Source organism: Mustela lutreola, chromosome 8, assembly GCF_030435805.1.
Source record: "Mustela lutreola isolate mMusLut2 chromosome 8, mMusLut2.pri, whole genome shotgun sequence".
NCBI lineage: Eukaryota > Metazoa > Chordata > Mammalia > Carnivora > Mustelidae > Mustela > Mustela lutreola.
In genome coordinates, this window is record NC_081297.1 from 124462921 (window position 1) to 124484251 (window position 21331).

General features: G+C 42.1%; 1 long non-coding RNA gene across 1 annotated transcript in view; it reads right to left on the reverse strand.

Annotated features, from left to right (window-relative positions):
• The window catches only part of LOC131839262 (uncharacterized), a 90967-nt gene that overhangs the window by 32253 nt on the left and 37383 nt on the right, over positions 1-21331 (reverse strand). The window contains exon 3 of the long non-coding RNA XR_009356890.1: positions 2486-2562. This is a non-coding gene — a long non-coding RNA (uncharacterized LOC131839262). The remainder of the gene's footprint in view (positions 1-2485; positions 2563-21331) is intronic.

Here is a 21331-nt window from a genome sequence, read left to right on the forward strand (position 1 = left end):
AATTCAAATCCAACACCATGCAAATCTCCCTCTTTTTCTCCTATATTTTCATCTTCTCCTGCATTGAGAACCTTAGTTTGCAAAGAGTTTAAGATATTTTCTCATTTGCTATCATGCTTCAATACACTCAAAATAATTTTAGTATTACCAATTCCACCACAAACAAATCTAAGTAAAATGAAATATTTTTAGAAGTTCTTCCTGTTCAAAGAATATATTCCACAAAAGCATATTAACAATGTACCTGAATTAACTCCATTTTTTTTTTCTGTAGTTAAACTGGAGATACCATTTGATTATGAAGCTGAGTTCATTTGTTTCTGTTTATATTCAGTTTCAATGCTTTCCCTTTTTATTCTTTGGATTTTATTTTTTAAAATATGTATAGTTTTTACATGGTTCAAAAGTCAAAACTGTATAAAAAGATAAACTCAGGGAAATCTTATTCCCACTCCTATCCTTTCTACCCCAATTGCCTCCAACCCTCTTAGGTGGCTATTTTTATGAATTTATAGATTACCTTAATATTTTTATATGAATATATTTTTATATTTTATATGAATTTATAGATTACCTTAATATTTTTCTTTTTGCAAATCTCTCTTTTTTATTATTACTTTTTATTTTTATATTTAAGAAGGTTTCTATTTTTACTGTAGTAGTTACCTTTATAGTACAATTTTGTATTTTTTGAAGCTCATAACTCCCCCTTTTCCTTACATGGGCTTCTAAAATTGGTTTAGATCTTTAAGTAATATCTTTTGACTCCCACTTATTGCCTACATGCCAATCGATGGTTTTATGCTACTTCCTCTTCTTCCCTTCTCCTCTCCAATATTTTCAGTTGTGCTTTTTCTAATTTAGACAATGTATAATATTTATAGGCTATTCTTCCAAGTTTGTCCCTAACTTCGTTCCAGTCTTAGACCTCAAGTTAAATAGTTAGTGCTCATCAGCAGCACTTCTGTTGCTATTTCCTCAATCATCTCCTAGCGGGATACAGTTCATCATCTAGCAGACTACCCAGGATGAGATTATGATTACATATACTCTGATTTCTTACTTGTTTAAAACAATTTGCCTAGAATCTGGATATTTAATGGACAGTGGGGCTAGATAACACAGCCTTGTTTTTAAAAGTGGGAATGGAAACATTTCAAGTAATCAGCAACCAAAGGTAGATTAAATAAATAAATTATGCTCAGTTAAGTAACAGACAGTCTCATACATGCTACAACTGCTGGGGTAAAGTAGGAAATGATATGTAAACCTGGAACAGCCAAATCTGTTTTTAAAGTACAAGGGTGCTGCAAATGTGTGTATGTATGCTCAGCACAAAGCAGGTCAAAGATACATTTAAAAATTAGCAGGGATTTTTCTCTGATTGATAGAATTAATGATGATTTTTAGATTCTTATCTGTGCTTTTGTTTAAAAAAAATTTCCAATTGTACCACTTACGGGATTGGAAAGAATACAGCATTTTTTTCTAAAAGCAAGGCAAAGTTCTGAGATTTCCAAGGTTTATTTTTAATGTGTTGGTTTTAATCAATACCACAAGACACGGTGTACCAAAGAAAGAGCAGCATGAGCTAATTAACAAGCTCAGGACAGTCTAGATGGGTCTCGGTGCTCTGCCTGTGCTAGGTGCTCAATCAATGAATGCTGGTGATTAAGAAAACTCAAATCAGTCAGTACTGAGCAGAGCCATTTTGGGCACTAGTGTTCATGTGTCAGAGGCAAGCCCCTGCCTCCCAGGATTGAGGAGAGGATGAAAAGAAGTAGGAAAAATGTGAACACTCTCAGTCTGGTATCTGGCACACTGTTCTCCTATCACTTCATCTAGGAGGGAAATATAGATTATTAGCGCCTTGTTCTCAGTACCTAATGGGGATGTATTCAGATTTACTTACTCTGAATAATAGCACAACAAAATGGACAGATAGCCAGTATTAAAAAAAAAAAAAAAAAAAAGCCCAAAGCAGCAATAAGAGTGTTACAGAAAAATCAGGAAGCATTCATAAAGCAAAAAGCAAGACAGAAACTATTTAGAAATCATTAGAAATTGCAGTAGTCAGGGCTTCTAAGTCAGAGTGGAGGAAACCTGTGTCCCTAAATCATAACTGTATTGCTATAATGAAAGTAGTAAAAGTAGTAAAAGGAGGGTACACCTGCTTTAGGTAATCATTACAGGATAGTGAACTCATCACGGGTCTTCCAACAACTTCCCTCTGTGGAGCTGACCAAGAACAGCACCCCAGAGCAACTGAATTAGAATCTGAACATGACATACAAGGCCTAAAAGTTTTTTTAAAACATCTCATCAAGTGATTATGATGATTATTAGCTGGTTTTAGGAGTCACTGGTGTATAAACATGGGAAACCATCCATTCCATCTACCAGGACAGTCCCAAAGCAAATATTACAAAAGAGCCCCCTCTTGGTACAAAAATCTCTCAAGAGTGAACATTATGTGCTCTCCTACCTGGACCTTGGCCTCTTGAAGGCACTATTGGTGAAGGCAGATTCACTCCTGTGGTGATGGCCTTGATCTGTAAAACACTGGAAGCACACAAGAAAGTAAGACTTAAAGAAAAAAAAAAAAACACTTTTTGAACTTAAATTCACATTACAATGTTGACCAACAGCAGATTCTCTCTGAGAGTGGAAACTGATGAGTGGAGAAGACAAAGGCATACAGTTTAGTGGAGAAGGAGAATGGAAAATTTGAGCATCTCAACGATAATTCCTACTGCTACTTCATCATTTGGTCCAAGTCAACTGAGAAAGTCAGAAATAAATATGGATTTGACTTTATCTGATGGTTGTTTAAGAGCTTTTACTCATTTCTTCTTTACCTATGTTTGGTCCCCAGTTTCTGTAAGAGTCAAAATAATAAAATCACCTGACAGTGATGTAATATTGCATTTCAGCTTCTGAAAAAAACAATCAATACTTCCCACTGTGTTAATGTGTCATCCAGTTCTCGGGGGGTTGTTACCTTGTTCTGGTTTAATCCTGATTTGTTCCTTATAAATAAGGACATGCAAAGATAAAGGAAGAAACCTGAGTGTTCCTAAAAGCATCCACATTATAAAAATGTAAGAGAAAATATTGTAGGACACAATCCTCAGGACATTGAGCACACTCCGTGCTCTCCAGTATCCTCCAGTATCTTTGCCATCACTGCCCTGGGAGAGCCACCTCCCTTCAGCCCCAGGCAGCCCCCCTTGCCCATACACTGTGAGCAACCTCATCCTCCTGTCTTGGCTTCTGCTATTTCTAATGGGGACCTTTTCCACAGGAAGGATTTTCAGTTACTTGACTCCTCAATTAATATTCAAGTTACCCAAGTTACAAACTTAAAAAGCGGGGTTTTGTTGTTCTCAGTTCAAACAAACTACAACTCTATTTATAAAACTAGTAAAATAAGAAAATCACTTTCAAGCGTTTTTCTAAGTTTCCAGAAGCGCCAGTTGACAGATGAAATGGCTCAAATAATCAGTTTCATTTACACATTTAATAAAATAGTCTTAATTTTAAACTGCATTTATAAAAGTAATATAGTCAAATTTATTTTCACGTGCTTCCAATGTCTTACAGGACCAAGTGACAATCATAACAAACAAAAACTTCCCTAGCTACACTGTGATGAGTCCAATATAATGTATAGAGATTTTGACTCACTACATTTTACCTCTGAAACTAATGTTACATTTGAAACTATACTCAAATTAAAAAATTAAAAATAAAGAAAAAAAATCCCTAGCATTTAAACTCTCTTATTGCAACCGTAATCAAATAAATGTAAAAAAAAAAAAAATCCTAGAGTCCTCTTAAGCATTCCAGTTGTTTATAAATTTAATCAACATCTTGTATACCTTTCACCTTAAAATCTCAAGATCACAATGTTACTCATTTTATATTGAAATCACAAAGGCATTATTTTAGGGTCAGAATTTGCTACATTCTCTTGAAATAGCCAACATACTGGTCCTTTTTTTTAGAGAAGCTTAATTTGGGTAGATGGAATTCAGCAACCCCCTTGCCTAGGCTGCATTCAACTAATCTCTTTACTGCGTGATTGAACTCTGCATTCTTTTCATATTCTTTTTGTCCAGCTCTGTCCCCAAAAGCTCCCATCTGTCTAAAAACCATCAGCCTTTCTTTATTTAGTCCAAAATTTGACCAAATCATAGTTTCCCCTTAAGGTTGACATGCCAAGCCTAAAAATCCCTTTGAAAGGCACATATACTAACTTGGATGGAAATTACACCACTGCTTTCATCCTTTCCAACACACACACACACACACACACACACACACACGGTGGTTCAGATTTCTCAGGAAGAGGCACAGTGAGGTAAGAGGCTATTATGCAATGTGTTTCAATGTCTCCTAAAACCATTTTTTGTTGATATTTGTCTAGAATGCCCCGTGGAAAGAACACAGGCCTTTTTGTAAGCACTTTTTGAAAAGCTTGTCTCCAAGGCAGTTACAAACTCAAGACATTGCTAGGAGAAGGTCTATTGTATGCAGACGGTTAGAGCTGGAAGGGGTCTGATGGGTCACAGGGTCCAACCCCATGCTTTACGAAAAAAGAAAACTGAGCTCTGAAAAGAGGGGACAAAGGAGGGAGAAATGTCATTACTAAATATCTCCTATGTTCCAGGCACTGTGTGAGTTAACCTTCAATTAAGATGCTTTGAGTGGCCCTTAACAATCCTTTCCCACTCACTCCACCGCCCCCCCATACAAGCAGCACTGCCATTCTCCTCAAGTTCACCCATCTCCAGGCCATGCAACCTGAGCACACAGCTTGACCTTCCCTTCCATGCAGTCAGGGGAAGTAATCTGGCATCTGCAATTTTGAATTTCAAACCTAGCCTCACAGGCACCCAAATAACTTGTGATCAGAAGCCCAGTTTTGATGGACTGAGAGGTAGAAAAGAGATGAATAACTAGGGACTTTTGGAGAAGAAGGGAAGGAGTAAGACAGGACAGAGCTGTGGTAGGGGGCAGGGTCAAGGGGAGACTGGAAAATGGAGACAGCAGAGCACATTCCCAGGGAGACAGGAAGAGGGCGAGCACGTAGGGCGTACAGGAAATGATGGACAGAGCAGGAGCCCAGAGAAGGGGGATGTGGGCACAGGTTGAATTATTAATTGGAAGGCAGGAGGGATACTTCGTTCTCCGAAGCAGGAGGAAATGATGAGGGATGGCCATACTTACTGCTAAGGATGTTCATGTGAAATCAGTTCAGGCAATCGCCCTAGGGTATGGGTTAAGTGGGGATGAAGGCTGAGCGAGGCCAGGGGTACAGACTGGGGGGACATGGAAGAATCTAAGCTCTGGACATCTCCATGAACTAACAGATGGGAGTGAGTACATGAATGAATGAACTGGAAGGACACTGGAGTTTGAGATTTGGGGTTGGGCTGTTCTGAGTGATGACACAGCAGGGCAGGGCTATTGAAGGGCCAGCATGCCAAAGTGGAGGCCAACTAAATAAGTGGGCTTGAAGCCAAGGAGGAGGGAAGCAGTGGGTCAAAGGGGTCATCCTCCTGGACAATGGCATCCCCCAGGCTGACAGGGGGCAGAATTGGGGGGGGGGCAGAGAGAAACATCATGAGTCTGCTACCCAAATCTCATGTGACTGCAGACGCTGACGGGCAGGTCGACATGATAGGGGTGACATAGAGATAAGATGGTGGCCTCAAAGCCAAAGGGGATTTTATACGGGAGGGGTGGCATGGTAGCCAGGCAACAGCTTTGGAGAGCAACGGAGACACTGATTCCCAACTCCAGCTGGGGGTGCAGAACAGAGGGCAGGAGAGAGTGCCCACTGCCCTTGAGCAGGATAAAAGGGAAGCGGGGAGCTCAGGAGAGACTAAGTCTCAGCTGATGGCAGAAAACAAAAGCCTTTAGTGGAAATGTTAAGAATATAGGAATTCTGTTTTTCACGGAACAGCCTTTCAGAGGGCACAGTAGAAAGGTAAAGAGGGAGGCAGGGGAGAGAGAAAAAAAAGCATTCTGGCATGATCTAAATAACAGGATACAGACTAAGTAGGTCTGTGTCCAAGGCCACAGCCAGCCAAGGGTGACAGGAACAGGGGGCAGAGAGACTTCTGGCCTCAGCTTATTCGCCAGGTCACCTGAGGTGAGGGACTTGCTCTCTCTGTGCCTCAGTTTCATCCTTGTGAGGATAACGCTAGCACATACGTCAGAAAATTGATCGGTGTATAGTTACAGAAGAAGCACTAGCTTTCGAAGGGAAAAAGATTCCTACTCCACACTTTCCCTCAAGTGACAGACCTCTGGGTATACCAAACCCCAAATAACACATTTTAGTTTCCTACCACTTACAGGAAGCAAAAAACCCAGCATGCAAAAATAAAATAAAATGTCAGAGTCACTGATAAGATATAAGTTCTTGCAAACCTATCTGTAGTAATTAACCATTATCTGTCTTTTTTGTTGTTGTTGTTTATACAGATTAAAATTTTTTTTTAATTTTTAATTTTTTATAAACATATATTTTTATCCCCAGGGGTACAGGTCTGTGAATCACCAGGTTTACACACTTCACAGCACTCACCAAATCACATACCCTCCCCAATGTCCATAATCCCACCCCCTTCTCCCAAACCCCCTCCCCCCAGCAACCCTCAGTTTGTTTTGTGAGATTAAGAGTCACTTATGGTTTGTCTCCCTCCCAATTCCATCTTGTTTCATTTATTCTTCTCCTACCCACTTAAGCCCCCATGTTGCATCACCACTTCCTCATATCAGGGAGATCATATGATAGTTGTCTTTCTCTGCTTGACTTATTTCGCTAAGCATGATACGCTCTAGTTCCATCCATGTTGTCGCAAATGGTAAGATTTCATTTCTTTTGATGGCTGCATAGTATTCCATTGAGTATATACACCACATCTTTTTGATCCATTCATCTGTTGATGGACATCTAGGTTCTTTCCATGGTTTGGCTATTGTAGACATTGCTGCTATAAACATTTGGGTGCACGTGCCCCTTTAGATCACTACGTTTGTATCTTTAGGGTAAATACCCAGTAGTGCAATTGCTGGGTCATAGGGCAGTTCTATTTTCAACATTTTGAGGAACCTCCATGCTGTTTTCCAGAGTGGCTGCACCAGCTTGCATTCCCACCAACAGTGTAGGAGGGTTCCCCTTTCTCCGCATCCTCGCCAGCATCTGTCATTTCCTGACTTGTTGATTTTAGCCATTCTGACTGGGTGAGGTGGTATCTCATTGTGGTTTTGATTTGTATTTCCCTGATGCTGAGTGATATGGAGCACTTTTTCATGTGTCTGTTGGCCATCTGGATGTCTTCTTTGCAGAAATGTCTGTTCATGTCCTCTGCCCATTTCTTGATTGGATTATTTGTTCTTTGGGTGTTGAGTTTGCTACGTTCTTTATAGATTCTGGACACTAGTCCTTTATCTGATATGTCGTTTGCAAATATCTTCTCCCATTCTGTCAGTTGTCTTTTGGTTTTGTTAACTGTTTCTTTTGCTGTGCAAAAGCTTTTGATCTTGATGAAATCCCAATAGTTCATTTTTCCCCTTGCTTCCCTTGCCTTTGGCGTTGTTCCTAGGAAGATGTTGCTGCAGCAGAGGTCGAAGAGGTTGCTGCCCGTGTTCTCCTCAAGGATTTTGATGGATTCCTTTCTCACATTGAGGTCCTTCATCCATTTTGAGTCTATATTTGTGTGTGGTGTAAGGAAATGGTCCAATTTCATTTTTCTGCATGTGGCTGTCCAATTTTCCCAGCACCATTTATTGAAGAGGCTGTCTTTTTTCCATTGGACATTCTTTCCTGCTTTGTCGAAGATTAGTTGACTGTAGAGTTGAGGGTCTATTTCTGGGCTCTCTATTCTGTTCCATTGATCTATGGGTCTGTTTTTGTGCCAGTACCATGCTGTCTTGATGATGACAGCTTTGTAATAGAGCTTGAAGTCCAGAATTGTGATGCCACCAACGTTGGCTTTCTTTTTCAATATCCCTTTGGCTATTCGAGGTCTTTTCTGGTTCCATATAAATTTTAGAATTATTTGTTCCATTTCTTTGAAAAAGATGGATGGTACTTTGATAGGAATTGCATTAAATGTGTAGATTGCTTTAGGTAGCATAGACATTTTCACAATATTTATTCTTCCAATCCAGGAGCATGGAACATTTTTCCATTTCTTTGTGTCTTCTTCAATTTCTTTCATGAGTACTTTATAGTTTTCTGAGTATAGATTCTGTGCCTCTTTGGTTAGGTTTATTCCTAGGTATCTTATGGTTTTGGGTGCAATTGTAAATGGGATTGACTCCTTAATTTCTCTTTCTTCTGTCTTGCTGTTGGTGTAGAGAAATGCAACTGATTTCTGTGCATTGATTTTATATCCTGACACTTTTCTGAATTCCTGTATAAGTTCTAGAAGTTTTGGAGTGGAGTCTTTTGGGTTTTCCACATATAGTATCAGATCATCTGCGAAGAGTGATAATTTGACTTCTTCTTTGCTGATTTGGATGCCTTTAATTTCATTTTGTTGTCTGATTGCTGAGGCTAGGACCTCTAGTACTATGTTGAATAACAGTGGTGATAATGGACATCCCTGCCGTGTTCCTGACCTTAGCGGAAAAGCTTTCAGTTTTTCTCCATTGAGAATGATATTTCCGGTGGGTTTTTCATAGATGGCTTTGATGATATTGAGGTATGTGCCCTCTATCCCTACACTTTGAAGAGTTTTGATCAGGAAGGGATGCTGTACTTTGTCAAGTGCTTTTTCAGCATCTATTGAGAGTATCATATGGTTCTTGTTCTTTCTTTTATTGATGTGTTGTATCACATTGACTGATTTGCGGATGTTGAACCAACCTTGCAGCCCTGGAATAAATCCCACTTGGCCGTGGTGAATAATCCTTTTAATGTACTGTTGAATCCTATTGGCTAGTATTTTGTTGAGTATTTTTGCATCTGTGTTCATCAAGGATATTGGTCTATAGCTCTCTTTTTTTATGGGATCCTTGTCTGGTTTTGGGATCAAGGTGATGCTGGCCTCATAAAATGAGTTTGGAAGTTTTCCTTCCATTGCTATTTTCTGGAACAGTTTCAGGAGAATAGGAATTAATTCTTCTTTAAATGTTTGGTAGAATTCCCCTGGGAAGCCGTCTGGCCCTGGGCTTTTGTTTGTTTGGAGATTTTTAATGACTGTTTCAATCTCCTTACTGGTTATGGGTCTGTTCAGGCTTTCTACTTCTTCCTGGTTCAGTTGTGGTAGTTTATATGTTTCTAGGAATGCATCCATTTCTTCCAGATTGTCAAATTTGTTGGTGTAGAGTTGCTCATAGTATGTTCTTATAATAGTTTGTATTTCTTTGGTGTTAGTTGTGATCTCTCCTCTTTCATTCATGATTTTATTTATTTGGGTCCTTTCTCTTTTCTTTTTGATAAGTCGGGCCAGGGGTTTATCAATTTTATTAATTCTTTCAAAGCACCAGCTCCTAGTTTCGTTGATTTGCTCTATTGTCTTTTTGGTTTCTATTTCATTGATTTCTGCTCTGATCTTTATGATTTCTCTTCTCCTGCTGGGCTTAGGGTTTCTTTCTTGTTCTTTCTCCAGCTCCTTTAGGTGTAGGGTTAGGTTGTGTACCTGAGACCTTTCTTGTTTCTTGAGGAAGGCTTGTACCACTATATATTTTCCTCTCAGGACTGCCTTTGTTGTGTCCCACAGATTTTGAACCGTTGTATTTTCATTATCATTTGTTTCCATGATTTTTTTCAATTCTTCTTTAATTTCCAGGTTGACCCATTCATTCTTTAGAAGGATGCTGTTTAGTCTCCATGTATTTGGGTTCTTTCCAAACTTCCTCTTGTGGTTGAGTTCTAGCTTCAGAGCATTGTGGTCTGAAAATATGCAGGGAATGATCCCAATCTTTTGATACCAGTTGAGTCCTGATTTAGGACCGAGGATGTGATCTATTCTGGAGAATGTTCCATGTGCACTAGAGAAGAATGTGTGTTCTGTTGCTTTGGGATGAAATGTTCTGAATATATCTGTGATGTCCATCTGGTCCAGTGTGTCATTTAAGGCCTTTATTTCCTTGCTGATCTTTTGCTTGGATGATCTGTCCATTTCAGTAAGGGGAGTGTTAAAGTCCCCTACTATTATTGTATTATTGTTTATGTGTTTCTTTGATTTTGTTATTAATTGGTTTATATAGTTGGCTGCTCCCACGTTGGGGGCATAGATATTTAAAATTGTTAAATCTTCTTGTTGGACAGATCCTTTGAGTATGACATAGTGTCCTTCCTCATCTCTTATTATAGTCTTTGGCTTAAAATCTAATTGATCTGATATAAGGATTGCCACTCCTGCTTTCTTCTGATGTCCATTAGCATGGTAAATTCTTTTCCACCCCCTCACTTTAAATCTGGAGGTGTCTTCGGGCTTAAAATGAGTTTCTTGGAGGCAACATATAGATGGGTTTTGTTTTTTTATCCATTTTGATACCCTGTGTCTTTTGACAGGGGCATTTAGCCCATTAACAAACATTCAGGGTAACTATTGAGAGATATGAATTTAATTCCATTGTATTGCCTGTAAGTTGACTGTTACTCTGTATTGTCTCTGTTCCTTTCTTATCTACCACTTGTAGGCTCTCTCTTTGCTTAGAGGACTCCTTTCAATATTTCCTGTAGAGTGTTTGCAAATTCTTTCAGTTTTTGTTTGTACTGGAAGCTTTTAATCTCTCCTTCTATTTTCAATGATAGCCTAGCTGGATGTAGTATTCTTGGCTGTATGTTTTTCTCGTTTAGTGCTCTGAAAATATCATGCCAGCTCTTTCTGGCCTGCCAGGTCTCTGTGGATAAGTCAGCTGCCAATCTAATATTTTTACCATTGTATGTTACAGACTTCTTTTCCCGGGCTGCTTTCAAGATTTTCTCTTTGTCACTGAGACTTGTAAATTTTACTATTAGGTGACGGGGTGTGGGCCTATTCTTATTGATTTTGAGGGGCGTTCTCTGCACATCCTGAACTTTGATGCTCATTCCCTTTGCCATATTGGGGAAATTCTCCCCAATAATTCTCTCCAGTATACCTTCTGCTCCCCTCTCTCTTTCTTCTTCTTCTGGAATCCCAATTATTCTAATGTTGTTTCGTCTTATGGTGTCACTTATCTCTCGAATTCTCCCCTCGTGGTCCAGTAGCTGTTTTGTCCCCCTTTTGCTCAGCTTCTTTATTCTCTGTCATTTGGTCTTCTATATCACTAATTCTTTCTTCTGCCTCATTTACCCTAGCAGTGAGAGCCTCCATTTTTGATTGCACCTCATTAATAGCTTTTTTGATTTCAACTTAGTTCTTTTATTTATCCAGAAAGGACTTTTATATCTCTCGAGAGGGTTTCTCTAATATCTTCCATGCCTTTTTCAAGCCCGGCTAGAACCTTGAGAATTGTCATTCTGAACTCTAGATCTGACATATTACCAATGTCTGTATTGATTAGGTCCTTAGCCTTCGGTACTACCTCTTGTTCTTTTTTTGTGTTTAATTTTTCCGTCTTGTCATTTTGTCCAGATAAGAGTATATGAAGGAGCAAGGAAAATACTAAAAGGGTGGCAACAACCCCAGGAAAATATGCTTTAACCAAATTAGAAGAGGACCCAAATCGTGAGGGGGGGAGAAAGGAGATAAAAAGAGGTTCAAAAAGGAAGAAAGAAAGAAAAAAAAAGAAAGAAAAGAAAAAAGAAAAAAGAAGAAAAGAATTTTAAAAAAAGAAAACAAATAAGAAAAATATAAAATAGGAAAAATATATATTAGATAAACTAGTTAAAAATGTTAAAAAAAGAAAAAGGTAAAAGTTAAAAAAAATTTAACCAGAAGGCGAGAAAAAGAATCAAAAAATGAAAAAGAAAAAAATTAAATTAACTGCAAGACTAAAAAAAATCACAGGGAAAAAGCCATGAGTTCCGTGCTTTGCTTTCTCCTCCTCTGGAATTCTGCTGCTCTCCTTGGTATTGAAACCGCACTCCTTGGTAGGTGAATTTGGTCTCAGCTGGATTTCTTGTTGATCTTCTGGGGGAGGGGCCTGGTGTAGTGATTCTCAAGTGTCTTTGCCCCAGGCGGAATTGCACCGCCCTTATCAGGGGCCGGGGTGAGTAATCCGCTCGGGTTTGCTTTCAGGAGCTTTTGTTCCCTGAGCGCTTTCCGTAGAGTTCCGGAGGACGGGAATACAAATGGCGGCCTCCTGCTCTCCGGCCCCGAGGAGCCGAGAGCCCAGGGCCCCACTCCTCAGTGTGCCCTCAGAGAACAGCGCCCAGTTACTCCCGTCTGCCTGACCTCTGGCCGCGCTCCGCGCTCACCGAGCCTGCGACCGGTTCAAGGTAACACCGAGCTGTGAGCTTACTGTCGGCTCTGTCTCCGTAGCCAGCTTTCCCGTTCCAATACCCGCAAGGTCTGTGACACTCAGACACCCCCGATCCTTCTGTGACCCTGCGGGACCTGAGGCCACGCTGACCCCGCGTGGGCTTCGCCCCGGTTTAGCCTCTGGAGCGATGTCCCTCAGCAGAACAGACTTTTAAAAGTCCTGATTTTGTGCGCCATTGCTTCGCCGCTTGCCGGGAGCCAGCCCCTCCCCCCAGGGTCTATCTTCCCGTCGCTTTGGATTCACTTCTCCGCCGGTCCTACCTTTCAGAAAGTGGTTGTTTTTCTGTTTCCAGAATTGCTGTTCTTCTTCTTTTCGATCTGCTGATGGATTTTCAGGTGTTTGCAATCTTTAGATAAGCTATCTAGCTGATCTCTGGCTAGCTGAAGTAGTCTCAGCCTGCTACTTCTCCGCCATCTTGACCCAGATTCACCATTATCTGTCTTTTTGTAAAGATTTATTTATTTATTTGAGAGAGAGAGAGGAAGGAGGGCAGAGGGAGATAGAGAATCCCAAGCAGACTCCCTGCTGAGCACAGAACCCAATGCAGGTCTTGATCCCACAACGGGGAAATCACGGCCTGAGGTGAAATCAAGAGTTGGTAGCCAGCTGAGCTACCCAGGCGCCCCTCATCTGTCTCTCGAAAGGAAGAAGAGATGAAAAAGTTGCTTAAGGACACTAAGCATCTCAAGTCATAAATGTCTAAGATGGAGAGTCAATAGTCATCCAGTATATAACTCAACAACAACAACAAAATCAAGTGACCTCTGTTAAAAAGTGGGCCAGGGACTTGGATAGACATTTTTCCAAAGATGATATACAAACGACCAATAGGCTTCACATCAGTAATCATCAGAGAAATGCAACTCACAGCCACAAAGATACCACCTCACGCCCATCAAGATGGCTCCCACCAAAACAAAAACAGGAAGTAGTGTTAGTGTGTGTGCAGAGAAATTGGAAGGCGTAGGTGCTGGGAGTGTGAACCGGCACAGCCGCCATGTGGAAAGGTAGGATAATAACTCAAAAAATTAAGAACAGAACTACCAGGGGCGCCTGGGTGACTCAGTGGGTTAAGCCTCTGCCTTTGGCTCAGGTCATGATCTCAGGGTCCTGGGATGGAGCCCCACATTGGGCTCTCTGCACAGCAGGGAGCCTGCTTCCTTTTCTCTTTCTCTCTCTCTCTGCCTGCTGCTCTGCCTACTTGTGATCTCTGTCTGCCAAATAAATAAATAAAATCCTAAAAAAAAAAAAAAAAGACTAGGACTAACCAGCAATTCTACTTTAAGGTATCCATTCAAAAGAATTTAAAGCCAGGACTCAAACAGATATTTGTGTGCACCATGTCTAGAGCACGTTCCAACCACCGAGATGTGGAAACAGCCCCAGGGGTCTGCAGACCGGCAAACAGATAAAACGTGGCATATGCACACGAAGACATATTGTTCAGCCTTTAAAAGAAAGGGAATTCTGACACATGTTACATGGTAAATGAACCTCGAAGGCACTGTGTCAAGTGAAACAGCCAGTCACAAAAGCACAAATCCTTCTGTGAGGTATCTAAAGTGACCAAATTCACAGAAACAAAAGGCAGGATGGTGGTTACCAGAGGCTGGGAGGAAGCGGGGGGAAGGGGAGTTGTTGGTGATTTTTAAATTTATTTTTAATTTATTTTTATTTTTTTAAAGATTTTATTTATTAATCTGTCAGAGAGAGCACAAGCAGGGGAACAGCAGAGAGGGAAGCAGGCACCCTGCTGAGCAGGAAGCCGAAGACAGACACTTAACAGACTGAGCCCCCTGGGCATCCCAGGGAGTTGTTTAATGGGTATAGTTTCCATTTTGCAAGATGAAAAATCTGTTTCACCATGATGTAAATATACTTAACACTATGGAACTGCATGCTTAAAAATGGTTACAGTGGTAAATGCTATGTTGTTGTTGTTTTTAACCACAAGAAGAAAATGGCAGGGGAAAAAAGTCATCTAGTATCTCCCCTCTCCCCACTCCACTTTACTGATCAATAAAATGAAGCCCAGGGAAGGGAACCGAATCCATGATCACACGGGATCCATGGTCACATGCAGGGTCATGGAGGCAGAATAGGGACCAGAGCCCAGCACTCTGACCCCAGCTGCGAGGTTCCTGCTGTTCCACTGCTCTCCACGCGAGGTGCGAAGGTAGTGGAAAGAGGACATACTTGATATTTCAGTAGTGACATTCCACTGAACCTGAAAAGGATGCAGATTCTACTCTGTGCTTAGAAAGGCTCCTGTGCCGGTGCTCTTTCTCCGAATCTCATCACGATTATTCAAACCAGCAGGTCTGAGACGCCACACTGAAAATCTTAAGATATTCACAGCTTCTCTCACCAGTCTGCGGCAGACCCAAAAGCAGATGAGAGCAGCTTTTCTGTTCCTGGGCTGTCCCCCTATAATTTAGAAGTCCAGACAGTTACACTGGAAAACAGGAAGGAAAGCCCAGGGGCCCACTTAAAAACAAGCTCAGTGTGGGGTCTCCAAGGCCGTGGAGTGAAGCTACTCGTTAAAACGTGCTTTGAAATGGGTTCACTCACTCCCGTCTGGACTCAGGGAGGAAGTCTTTCTCCCATTTAGGAGCTTTCCTTTAGCTCTTTATTCCAAATTCCATAAAGGAGACAACAGGAAAAGCTGGCTCCAGCTCCAGAAACAGAGATGAAAACCAGACCTTTCTTTTTCTTTCTTTCTTTTAAGGGTGATGTCAATAGGTTGCCTTCTATTTAATTTCAGAAATTTCTATTGTTCCCATGGAAACAATGAGTCCAACTGAGAATCCCCGCATAGGGTGTGGCGTGGTGATTCCAGAACTCTCCACAGGTTTAAAAGTATCAGAGCTGAAGGCAAAGTCCTCCCTTCCTCCTGTGCTCTTCTGGTCTCCTTGACACAGAAACATCTCGTACATGCAACACCCCTCTGAGCTCTGAAGGTGTTAGAAAAATCCTTCTTGCATCAATATATCCCGCGATGAAGAACTAAATAAAACATTTTGGCAAGGGCATTTCTGAAGATCTTTCCACTCCAGAAATATTGTTTGTTTTGTTTTGTTTTCAGCAACCTACCGGAGGCTGAAGCAGGATGCCTATAAAAAGACTTCTGTGTTCCCCTAAGCCCTCTTAATGAATTGTCAGGAAGGATGGACTAAGATGGGGGTCAGAGAGTCTGAGCCCGTGCCAGATGCCGGGGCTGCCAGCTCGGATCTCTGCGCTGGTGGCAGCACTGACCGCCCCACTCCCTGCTCCCCGCATTGCTGTGGTCTCTGCCCATACTCCTTAAGGCAATTGGCTGCGCTCCTGACTTGTCTCGCCTGCGTCTGCTAGTTATCGAGCAAAGGCCGGAATGACTCCCATGTCTGGTTTCCCAGATGCTCACAAGCAGGGAGCCAAGGATCAGCTGAAACAGCAGGAGAACTGGGCTGAGAAGCACTGGTGACAAGACCCGGACACAGCTGAGCGGTAGTTCCTGCTGCCACAAGACACACCTGTCCTGTAACAGCCAATGAGCCATTCAGGAAGCCTCATGTGCCTCCCCCTGAGCACTGACCCCAGGGAAACAAGGACTTTCCAGAGATGGCATCAAGCCTGAAAGTGAGGAGAAGAGCCCCAGGGCCCTGGGGCCTCTGCAGCACCTCCCTGCTGTTGCAGAGACAGGAGAAGTCAGGAGGCAAGAAGGCTTTGCTGCCTCTACATGTCCCCTGCTCTTCCCCCTCCTTTCCTCCACTACATGTATTTTCCCCCAAATCCAAGGACGATCTTCACAGTCTGAAACTCCAGACGAGCTGGCTTCCTGGTCAGGCCTCCTCCCCAAAGTGAAGGCTGGCAGAATGTTTTCTCTAAGCTGAATGATGTCTTCTTATTCGTTCATGGCTAGCTTTTGCATACCAAAAGGACCCGCAGAGTGAGTGTGCACACAGTCCCTAGAAACAGAAAACACCTGTCTCTTACGTCCACCTATATCCCCAAATGCCCAGGGGCCGTTAGACTATGGAGACTCCTCTAGTGGTTCTCCCTTCAGGAGCTAATTCAAGAAAATTTAAAAGATAATTCCTTACCATCCTGTCCCAGGGAACCAGGATAGAATATCCAAAGAAGACTGTCAAAATTTGGACCCCACAGAGCAACTGGATCTGAGGCTTAAGGAGAATAGGGGCATTAGCAGAAGGAAAGGGCCAAGAGGAAGATTATTCCAAATCAGCACAGAAAAAGCCAAAACTATTGATTGGGGGAAGGGGAAAAGCAGAAAATGGATAGATGTTTAGATGGATACAGGGGGAAAATAATTTCCCAGGCACAAAGTATGTGTTTAAGGGCTAGAGAGAAAACACATACAACACTGAGTGAGGGTGTTGAATTTTTCTTACCGATTGCTCCTTCAGAAGGCAGGGAGAGGAATTGCATCCATGATTATGTCATCCTCTTAAAAAAGATGAGGTTGGAAAAAACCAGCTTGGTCATTGAATCAAGACATTTCTTCTCTATAAAGCTGGGTAATGGCTTGTGCAGGTAAGGAGAAGCTGCGTAGTGTTACAATCAGTACTGACTTGGATATCTTCTCCTCTGGGCAGTATTTATGAACAAAATTTAGGAGTCAGGGACATGGAGAAGGGAGGGAACTACTACTTACAGAACATCTGCTCTTCTCTAGGTTGTGGGTTGGGGGCTCTATATTCAGGACCTCTGAACTCCAGTGTCTTATAAGTAGCCATCTCCCCAACATCCCCGCTTAGATGGCTAAATCTCAGACTCATCCCAAACTAAGTTTCTGATCTTCCCCCAAACTCCTGTTCCACCCAAAGTTTTTCCCAGTTCCAGCTGATGGTAGCACCATTCTTCCAGATGCCAAGCCCAAAGCCTTGGAGTCATCCTCGACTCTTCTGTTGTTCTCTTACTCCATTCCCAACCCGTTAAGAAATTCTCTTGGCTCTACCTTCAAAATGTAATCGAGAATCTCTTTCCTTTTCCCCATCTCTACTGCCACCAGCCTGGTACAGGGCACCTTCATGTCTCACTCAGATTTGTGCAATGGTCTTCTGGCTTTTACCTCTGCCCCTTTACAATCTATTTTCATTATAAAAGGCAGACTTTTTTTTTTAAAAAAATGCAAATCAAATCATGTCACGCCACTGCTGAAAATCAGCCAAAAGCTTCCTACTCTCCTCTGAGTAGAGTAGAGCCAAGGTGAGGGCAAGTATACTGCTCCTACAATGGGCCTAGAATATGGGTGTGAAGTGTAATATTACAAGGAGAGAGGAATTGGGATCGAGAATTCAGTCTACCACCCAGGATTATATTAGGTGGAACATTACAATATTGCCATCTTTTAAGTACAAAAAGGTCAAATACTGGCCATCCCATATGGTTCAATATAATACCAGCAGCAGAACTCCAACAGCTACTAGGACTCCCTGGAAAGCAGCACAAACAGGTGATACACCACAACACACAGATTTGTGTGTGTTTCATCGGAAATGAAAACCATGGAGTGCCTGGATGGCTTGGTTGGTTAAGCGTCTGCCTTTGGCTCAGGTCATGATCCCGGGGTCCTGGGACTGAGCCCCACATCAGGCTATCCGCTCAGCAGGGAGCTTGCTTCTCCCCATTCTTCTGTGCTTTCTCTCTCTCTCTCTCTCTCTCTTAAACAAACAAACAAATAAAGGAAATGAAATGAAAACCAGTTGTGGTTGGCTCTGAAGTCACAGTTTGGTTCCCCTTAAGCAGAGTCATGCCCCATTGGAATCAACCCACTCAATAGAGTTTATGAATTATGTGAAATATAAACCTTCAAATCAGAGTCTCAGTAATATTTTTCCCCGGAGAGTCAGAGGTACGGTGCTCCCACAGGATGGCTATTTTAAGTAGAGTGTTAATTACATTCGAGACTTTGTTATAATTGTCCCTATGGAGAATCACACCAATAGCACATCCTAATCAAAATTTCCTAGTTTGTTATCCTCTCTTCCCCTTTTCACCCACTACACATATCTATCCATGAACTTGTTTTCTCTGCTTCTAAGCCTTTGTTCACCCCCATCTCCTTGGAATATGTGTCACCTAACTGACAAATCATCTTTCCCATCCTTACTCCTATCCCCATGCAGGCTGGCTTAGACATCCTGCTCTGCTTCCCCATAATACTCTGTACTTACAAACCTGTAATGCAGGACTTAACACACTGTTAAAAAATGTGTGAGCATACATCTCTTTCCCTCCCCAGCTTGTGAGCTCTTTGAGTGAAGGGACTATGTTTTATTTATCTTTGCATCTCTAATACCCAGCACCATGCTTGGCAAATAGTAGGGGCTAAAACATATTTAACAAGGGAAAGGGAGAGCATTAGAATAGGCTAAACATAAGTCCAACAACAAAGCCTGGTTTATGCAAAGACTCATGCAGTCTATAGCAGATGTGTGCCGCAGATAGGCAGCTCTCCTCCAGAAGGTAACTCAGGGATCCAGCCTTCCTCCAACTTGTGACACTGCCATCCCCAGCACGTGGTCTCTAAGGGCACTGAAGATAGAAAACAGGGCTTAGGGAAGGTGTAGTAGATACTCTCTGGGCCCAAAGAGATGCCAATATCTTCTGCCCTCATTCTGATTGACCAAAACTAGTCGCATGGCACACTTAGTCACAAGGAGGGGCTGGCCAGGCAAGAACTCACACAAGGGGAAGAGAGCAGAGCCTTTTTGGTGTTCAGCTAGCTGTCACTGCCACAGGGAGGAAGGGAGGGAGAGAGGGAGAAAAATTCAGTGCCTGAATACATAAGCACTACACTTTAAGTCCTATTAAGGATTCTATTCAAACTTCCTGCCAATTGGATCCTTAAGACCAGACATAGAAAGCAATTGAACAATAAGCTCAGATAGAACACACTAAAAATTAAAAATTAAACTAAGAAAAAACCCATGGCAGCTTCATACTTAAGCATAGTTAAGAGGACAGCAAGTTTCAGGAGGAAAGGACAAGGGTGTGTAGGTCTGTGTGAGCTCCGTGTCTCAGCTTGAGGGAGGGAAGGAGAAGAGCATGTTGGGAAGCTTACGGGGCCCATGGAGAAGCACTACCAAGGGACGGGCCCTCCTCTGAAAAAGATTTAGTTTTCAGTGTGGAAAGTAAACCAAGGAATTTGGAGGACATGAATAGGTAATGAGAGAATTATGTTCATCAAGATTTGGGAATAAATGAGGAGGAGGATACCGCTACCCATGGGTAAAGCAACCATTTACCCGGAGGCTGTAGGTAAGGGAAGGTCTGGTGTCAGAAGCCAGGAAGGGGGTGACAAGGAGGGGTAAGAACAGTTGTGGTGGAGAATGATAGCTGTTCACCAAATTCCATTTCCTCTTCTTCCTGGCATATGGCCTCCCTTGCAGTTTGGGATGACCATGGCATTGGAATACAAACAGAAATGACCTGTCGGAACTGCCCTAGAAAATCCTCCCATGTGTATTGCTCTATGCTTTTTTGTCTTCTTCCAGCTGGATGCCAATGGCAATGCTGTTTTGCTGAAGCCACAGATGTTTGTCGTCATCCTGGCCTACCCTCACTCACACAGTCTAGAGGTGGAACCTTTTTTCTCGAACACGGCTACGCTAGGATGGCCAGCAGACATGTTCCTTGCTATGTAGGAAAGCATATGCCATCTGCAGTAGGAGAGAATTAGACCAACACACAAGGAGTAGAGATAGACAGAAGGGAGAGAGAAAGTCCCAGCTGGTTGGAGTTTCTTTCCAGTTTTTGAAACAGTGATTCCTAAAGCTTTTCTTTAAGCTGCTCTAGTAACTTTACCAACTATAAAATTAACTTCCTTTTCCTTTCTGTTTTTATGTCCACATTCACAGAGAAAAGTCAAGAGAAGCCCACTCCCAATCCTGTGCCCTCCATCACCCACATGACACAATGGTGAAGGCCCCGTAGTTGAGCGTGGGGTACGCTATGTTCTGTCATCGCTCTTGAATTGAGTTTCCTCCACAGTCTATTGGCCTGCTTCAGAGCAGAACAGTGAGAATGTTCCAGTGTGCTCTCAGGAGAAACTGCCCCTCCACTCCACTTGGGTCAGACTGAGGAGGAAGGGACTGTCGGTAAATGTCACCAAGCGCACACTCCATGCATTAGTACTTTTTATTGGGATACTTCCACTGCGTCTTCTGTGCACATAACATCTCTACTGAGAAACACGTCAAGGCTGAAGGAGTCTCCTTATTTGCCACTCATTTCACACCAATTTAACTGAATACCAACTCTGGTACATGATGACATATGCCATCTCATCTAAGCTACTCTCCATCTCCTTCAGGTGTCATTAGTTTGTACTGTGGTAAAATACACATAATGTAAAGTTTCCTGTGTGAATGCTTTTTGAGTGTCCAATTCAGTGACTTTAGCATTTTCATATTGTTACCAAACCACCACTACCACTCATCACCATCATTCCAAGCTGAAACTCTTTACGCATTAAACATAACTCCTTGGAGCACTTAAGCAGCTCAGTCAGTTAAATGTCTGACTCTTGATTTTGGCTTAGGTCATGATCTCAGGGTGGTGCTAAGCCAGGAGTCTGCTTAAGATTCTCTCTCCCTCCCTCTGTTCTCCCTCCAAACCCCTGCTCATGCATATGCACGCTCACTCTCTCAAAACGAGACCAAAAAAAAAAAAAAAAAAAAAAAGCAAAAACGACCAAAAAATACCAAAAACCCCAAAGCCCAAAAGCAAAACCAAAATAAACAAATAAAAAAACCTAATAACTCCCATTTCTATTTCCCTGCCTGGGATGCTGGCAACCACCATCTTACTTCCTGTCTCTATGAATTTGTCTATTTCAGGTACCTCACGTAGTGGAATCGCACAGCACTTGTTCGGCTTCCCCCTTTTG